Source organism: Crocuta crocuta, unplaced genomic scaffold (assembly GCF_008692635.1).
Source record: "Crocuta crocuta isolate KB4526 unplaced genomic scaffold, BGI_CrCroc_1.0 scaffold271, whole genome shotgun sequence".
Taxonomy (NCBI): Eukaryota; Metazoa; Chordata; class Mammalia; order Carnivora; family Hyaenidae; genus Crocuta; species Crocuta crocuta.
This window is the reverse complement of record NW_027527824.1, coordinates 5,005,286-5,012,359: the sequence shown is the minus strand read 5'-3', so window position 1 is coordinate 5,012,359 and position 7,074 is coordinate 5,005,286. Positions and strand designations below refer to the sequence as shown.

At 60.5% G+C, this 7,074-nt stretch overlaps 1 protein-coding gene across 3 annotated transcripts in view; it reads right to left on the bottom strand.

Annotated features, from left to right (window-relative positions):
• BCL9L (BCL9 like) overlaps nt 1–7,074 on the bottom strand; it is a 44,219-nt gene that overhangs the window by 11,755 nt on the left and 25,390 nt on the right. Inside the window, exon 2 of one of the 3 annotated variants that reach the window (XM_077777112.1) lies at nt 6,865–6,922. The exons of the other annotated variants lie outside the window; for them this stretch is intronic. The gene's annotated coding sequence lies outside the window, so the exon portion shown is untranslated. The remainder of the gene's footprint in view (nt 1–6,864; nt 6,923–7,074) is intronic. 3 annotated transcript variants of the gene reach the window in all.

The following is a 7,074-nucleotide window of genomic DNA, read 5'->3' as shown; positions in this document are numbered from 1 at the left end:
AGCTTGGCTGCTGGAGCTGGAGGCGAGGGCCACCCTCCCCCCTCTACCCCCCCCATCCTGTGGATGGCTAACCCTAACTTAGCCCCAGGCATATTGGCCTTCCCTGCTCTAGCTCTGTCTCTGGGAAGAGGCTCCTCAGGAGAAGGTTCCAAAGTCCAGAGCCTGGCTGGGAAGCCGTCTCCTGCAACAGGTCAGAGCAGGAACAGTTAAGAGGGGGCCTGGAGAGGGCAGCTGGACTTAGGGACAGGCCCGGGGCTGACAAGTCTCGAGCACTCCCCTTCACCACGGCCTGATCCTCGAAACTACCTACCACCCAATAGGGACCGTATCATTATCCCCATTTCACCCTAAGGAAACTGAGATGGGGGGGGGGAGAAGGTCTAGGTCATGTGACCAGGATGTGGGCGCTCCAAGACCTTGTTCCTGGGGTGTTTCTCTGCACTGCAGGGTCTCGTCCCCCCTCCCCTTAGAGCCTGTACCAGATTGGTGGGCTTCCCACAGGCCAGCTACTGGGTGTGTCCCCTGTGGGGCAGAGGGGCAGGGCCAGGGCCACCCACTGTCTCCTGTGTTTACAGCTTCAAATGTTGGGACCTGTAATAATTTGGGAAGGGGCTGTTAGAAAATTAGTTCTCTCCAGTGTCCCCAGCCAGGCCAGCGCCCCTCCTCAGAAGAATCTTGGAGTGACCCTCCGTCTTCTGCTCAGACTGCTCGGACTCCACCCCCTCGCTCCCACCAGGCTGCAGGGCCAGCTGAGTCAAGCACAGATGAGTCAGGACTTTCCCATCTCTCACCACCCCCCTTCTACCCCCCTCAGGAGTCTGTCCCAGCTCCCAGAGACCCCTCATCCTCTACACACCCACTGGCCCAGAAGAGACTTGGAAAGCCTGGGGATGGGGGGTAGAAGGGCTAATTCCTGGAGGGTGCAGTTTTTCACCACCGAGTGAAGGGGGCTTCCCAGCACCAGAGCAGAAACCCCTGGGATGAGTGAAAGGAAAGGTGCGGGGCTCTTGGAATGGCCTGGAGGGCAGATGGGGAGGGGTGACATGTGCTCACAGACTTCAGTCACCTGAGTGAATGGCCAGGAGCACACCCTGAGAACTGAGCCCAGGAGGCTGTTGAGACAAAGAGCCTCAGATCAGCTGTTTCTCGCTGGTTGCCTTCCTTGGGGGAGATGGGGGCCGGGAGGGGGGGGGCAGCCAGCGGACCTGACCCCAGCTGGGGGAGAAGACCAGGAGGCTTCGATGGATGCGCAACACAGAAGTGCCGCACAGGCATTCACGCACCAGTTGGCAACCTGCCTATTTCCAGCTGCCCCCACACTGGGAGCCCCCTGCTTGGTTTGTCATCCAGCCCACTGGTCTCATTGCCTAGCTCAAAACCACCCGAGAGGCAGTGAGAAAATGGCTTGGAGGCTCCAGGCTCCCCCATACAGTGGGCAGACACCTCCAGAGAGGACATGGGCTGCCTGGGCCCTCTGTGATGGCCGAAAGGACAGGGCTCTGCTGGAGCAATAGGGGTGGGATTATTGTCCCCTGGCTCAGGGAGATGTAGCTCCCAAGATAAGGTCCGGGCGCCCCTTCCTCCTGGGTGTCGGGACTCCTTGGTCCCTAGAAGCTCTCCCCTACCACCCAGGTCACTTCCTCTTCCTGAGGTGGTGACTCAGCCAACTGGGGAGGTCAAGGATTCATAGCCCAGCAGGAAATCTGCTCAAGGACTAAGGTATTGCTCTGGGACCCTCTATGGGGACTCACAGACTCAGAGGCCTCACACTTGCCCTAGTTCCTAGCAGCTCTCCCCCTCTCCCCCCACCTCCTGCCAAAGGAGACCACACAAATCAACAATTTTTGTCTGGTTGACAAACCACCTCACCCCACCTGCAGCCCCAGGGTAACGCCAGGCAACCTCAATTCTCCAGGGACATGGCAACTCCTGGTCCCAGACTACTGTAGTCTGGGGGGGCCCTGAACAGGATGCTTCTGGGGGTTGGGGGATGCTGCCCACGCTGGGGCCCACGGTCCCTTCTGGAGGCCGCCAAACAAGTGGCATTGCCTAGACAAGCTTGAAGTCACCTCACTTGGCTCCTTCAGCCAGTGCCAATGTGGCCAGGCCTTGGGACACAGTCCCGCCTTGGCAGTGGGGTGCCCCCAAAGGCTGCTGCCCAATCCCGAGCTGCTCCCTCCCTCGGGGAGGGGGNCCACCCCCGCCCACCCCCCCCACCCAAAGCTCTGGGAGAGAGGAGTTGCCAAGAGCCTGGTACCCCAACTGGGGCAAGGGCCCGGGGTTAGCCCAGGGCAAGGCAGGAGCAAGCAGTTCTTCAGTCTTCTCTCTAGCCCAGACCCTACCTGGGGAGGGGGAGAGGAAGCCAGGCTGGCAAGGGCCGGTGCTGCCTCTTTAAATCCACCGAAATCCTGAGCTAGGCCCAACCCAGCTCTGGTTTCACAGGAAGGAAAGGAGCTCAGGAGCCAGTAGGGCAGGCGGTGGTGGCTGGAATTAGCCCCACCGGCCCAAATATATCTGGTCTCCGCCTGCCACCCCTGGCACTTCCTGCCCCCTGGCACCTGCACCCCGGTGGGGGTGGGAGAGGGTCTAGGTGCTACTCCCTGGCCAGTGGGAGACCCTGTTCTCTGGAGTTGTCCTGTTGCTGGGTACACGTGGGTGGGAGGTGACCTCCCAAAGCCTGGATTCTGATTCCCAGAAGGGAGGAACGGGCAGGGGTAGCTCCCTGCGGGGCCCTCACCTGGCCTGTCCTCCAAGGGGTTAATCTGGCCCTTGTTTGGGGGGGGGGTGTAGGGGTGGCCTAGGAACCTCCTCCAAACTGCCTGGCGGCTAGGAACAATGGGGCCATTGTGGGAGGACCGGAGTGCGGGCAGACTTGCTGGCACAGCCAGCCAGCCACCACGGGGCGGGACCTCACCCAGTGCGGGGCAGGCGGGCCTGCCTGCCGCGCANCTCTGCTGTCTCCCCTGCCCCCCACCCCCCGGCCTGCCTGGCCCAGACCCCTGGCACCAGCAGCACCTGGAGGGCCCTCGGGCTCTGCCCACGTTGACATCCAGACGGCCATGACCCTACAGGAAGCAGGGGCATGTGGGCCAGGACGGGTGGGGGTGGGGGCCGACAAGACAGGATGTATGCCTGTGATCCTACTGCAGGGAAGACAGGAAGGCCAAACGGGGTTTCTGGTGTCAGTCCTGGCACCCTCAGGCCAGAAGGGCTTAGGGGATTGTGAGACCTGTGACCGGCAGGGTCCCTTGCCCACAGGCCTCCTTTCCCACGCTCATTCCATAAACCTGCTCCCTGAGGAGATCCTGCCCCGGCAGCCTCACCTTCTGGGGTCGGGACACTGGCAGGCAGTGGGAGTCACGCAGGGCAATGAGAACACGGTTTGCAGCCAGGCAGACAAGGTGCCAGTCACATCCCGCCCTTTCTGAGCTATGGGACTTGTCCCTCTGAGCCCCTTTCCTCATCTGCAAAATGAGGATACGTTTAGAGGGTGAGAGACTATTAGGGAAATATCTAACAGAACGCATATGGCACACTCAGCCCTCAAGAAACTGCCTTTGGCCCTGATTTCCCCGACTTTACCCCCTGCATGGCGCCCAGATATGTGGGCATTTGGTAAAGGCGGGCCTTTGCCCTCGGAGCGTCCAAGGGAATGGGGCCCATGGACATCGTATCAGTGGTCCCAAGTACAAAAGACTTGGCTCTCCCTCTCCCCTTCTGGAAGAGGCCAGCTCCCTCAGCTAGCACTCCACTGGGCGTCACTAGATATACTGACATACACTTGAACTCGGAATGTGACCCCCAAAAGTGGTTATCCACTCTCTTAGCTTTTGGTGTGGGTCTCAAAACCTCAGGAGGCAAGTGACAAGTGTTCCTTCAGGGGTGGCCTGCATCCCACCAGCCAGGCATCCCTCTCCTTGTCTGACCCCTTGATAGTCTCCTGTAGGGTTTGGGCCGGACAGAGCTGGGGCCTACATTCCTGCCATGCACATCCTTAAAGACGGAAGGGTGCGAGAGAGCAAGAAAAGCAACCGGCACAGGCAGGTCTGGAAAGCAGGGGTCCAGGGAGAAGACCTGTCCTCTCCTCAACTAGAGAGGGCTGTCCCTCTCAGGGTGGCTCCACGGGCCCCCAAAGGGTTAACAAGGCCCTAAAAATAACCTGCTCCCAGCAGGACCCGCTGATTGGAACCCTCCAGCCATCTGTTCCCATTTTCTCCTGTTCACATTGGAACATCTGAAACCAGCCCCAGAGCCCCAGCCCGATCCCAAAAATAGCCCCAGCCTGCCCAAGGAACAGGCCCCAGGGGCTGGGCATCGGCAGCATGGCCAGCCCAGCAGTGAGGCATGGCCCAGGCCAACTCTGAGCCCTTGCTTTCAGGCCCATAGAAGGGAGGTGCCCTCTCTGGTCCCACAAGGAGGGGAGGAGCAGAGCCATCTTGGTACCAGGCCAGCCAAGGTACCTGCTGGCCAAGCCCAGGTCTCAGCCCCAGGAGCCCTGGCATCCTAGGCACTCCAGCCACATCTTCATCCACTTCGTCCTGAGATCTGAATACTCGCTCCCTGGCAGATCCAAACCACCTGTATGCAGAGCTCCCCTTGTGGTGGGCACCCCAGGCCTGCGGCCTACTCCTGGGCTCCCCACTCAGATGTCCCTGAGCCTAGCCCCTCCGCTATCCAACTTCTACCCCAAGGCCTACAGGACGCTGCTCACCCAGGGGCCCTCAGCATCGCCCTGTCCCGGGGCACACAGGACTGAAGCAGGACTCTTTCCAGCACTGCCCACACTCAGGCAACCCAGGAAAAGAGTCCTCTGGCCACTGTGGATGCCAGTATGACCCCCACCTCTGGGGTGGGCTTCAGGATGCCTCCTCCCTGCCCGCCTGTGTGCCAGGCATGCCCGTCTGGGCTTCTATACATATCCCAGGCCTGGGCACCGCTCTGCCACACTTGGGGAAAGTGTCCAGGCAGGGTACAGGGCACCCAGGGGACGCCGGACCCTGGGGCAGGCCTAACAGCGGCCATCCACGTCACAGCTCCACACTGCCACCTTCTCCCCAAGGAAGGTCCCTGACCCCTTAGGCCAGGAAGGAGGGGAGGCAACCAGTTAGGCCATTTAAGGACAGAATGCAGCGTTTCAGCCTGGTGAAGGACGGAGCAGCTCGGATGGGATGGTGGGAGGGTGCTAAAGTTGATCTGAGCCAAGCAGCCCGGGGGAGGGAAAGCTCAGCCCGAGAAGTGCTGGCGGACAGGGAGGGACATGTCCTAAGTCCCCCAGGCCCCTCTCTGGGCCTCTGGCTATTTGGCAAACTTGCAACCCAGATGTCCCAGGGCTCCAAGAGTAGGGAGACTGAGGCAGCCAGAAAGTGAGTCTGGACAGGTATTGGAATCAAGGAGTCTGAAGTGCTGGAAAGGTTGTCCCCCCCCCCCCACCTCCCACTGGCCATCAGTTCTTCCCTGCTAGAGCCTCACCGGCAGGGGCGGGAGGGGAAGGGCCGGGTTAATGAAGGGGGGCAACTCTAACATTTATTGAGCACTTACTCTCTAACAGCAGGCTGCCCGATGCTTCCTGTGCATGATCTAATTTACTCCTCACAGAAACTCCACAGGAAAGTACTTTCAGGATCCCCACCTTTAAGCCACAGGGAAGCTAAGTAACTTGCCTGAGGCACACGGTCCAGACTAGGAAGAATCAGGATTTGAACCCGGACATGCCGGCAATTGGGCTCATAACCATTTTGCACTACAGATTCACCCCGATCGGCTTTGACGAGAGAACGGGTGCCCCTCACTCACTCCGCACAAACTCCCTCCANCCTGCCCCTGGCCCTGGGAGAGATCAGAGAGAGGGCAGCAGCCCCCACCCCTTCAGCACAGGTGCCTTGAGAGTAAAGTTCTCCAGGGCCGCCAGTCCTACCCACCGCCAATCCGCTAACTCCTCACCCATCCTGGTCCCTAATAGTGGGAAGGGAGCCAGGCAAGTTACCATGACAACAGCACAGGGCCCCAGCTGAGAGAGGCCCCATGGCTGGAGGTGAGTCTGCCGCCCCTCTCACTCACCAGGTGGGGGTCAAGGGTCAAGTGGGACTCAGTAGAGAGGGGTGGAGTCTAAACCCTGCCCCCACACCTGCTCGGCCCCACCTGTCACTGCTTCGCCCCCCTTTTTTCAGTGCTCCAGTGGGAAACAGGACCATGTCTNGATGAGAAGCTCCTCCCTCCAGAGGACAGTCTGAGGGAAGGCCCTCCTCCCGGTCATCAGCCTTCTCCAGCTTTCCCTAGTGCGCCCAGGAGCCTACAGGCGTGTTTGTTGTGAATTCAGGGAGTTGTTGCTAAGTAAGGAAGGAGGGGAGGGAAGAAGGGGGGTGGTAGTAGGGAGACAGCGTGCGTGTGCGTGCGTGCGTGCGTGTGTGTGTGTGTGTGTGTGTGTGTGTCTAGAGGCCAGGGCAGAAACCACATTATGGTGGCTGGTAGCCACCCTGGCTTTGACTCAGCCAGCTGAGGCCAAAGCCGGGACAGAGCGGGGCTAGTACTCGGGATGACCAGGAAACTGTACCTTGCCCTCTGGGGGTGATTGGGCAGGAGCTCCCCACCTCCCACCGGGATAGGATCCAGCTCTGAAAAGGGCTGGGACTCTCAGCCGGCCGGGAGCAGCGCTTTAACCCTTCCTGGCTCACCTCCCCACCCCAGGTTCCAGGCAGTAAGGCTGGCAGCTCCCCTCCAATGGGTGCAAGAGACGGAAAGGAGAAGTGGGGGCAGACGGCCAGGAGGAGGGCGCCCCAGACAAAAAGCCAAGCGGGAGACTCTGGCAGATTCGAGAGAGCGGCGAAGAGGCTGCGGAGGGCAAGGCGCAGGCACGGGAACTCTCACCTCAGGAGCAATGTGGGCCGGGCTCAGGCTCAAGGGTGTGGTCTGGGAAGGGGGCTCCCTGTGGAGAGAGGGTCGGAGCCAGAAGCCCCAAGCGGCGATCTCGGCCCCTGCTCCTCCCATAAACCCCAGCCCCTCCCCCAGCACGCACACCACATAAACGTGTACACACAGACACACAGCCTGCAGCTCCAGGAAGTCTCCGAGAGACTC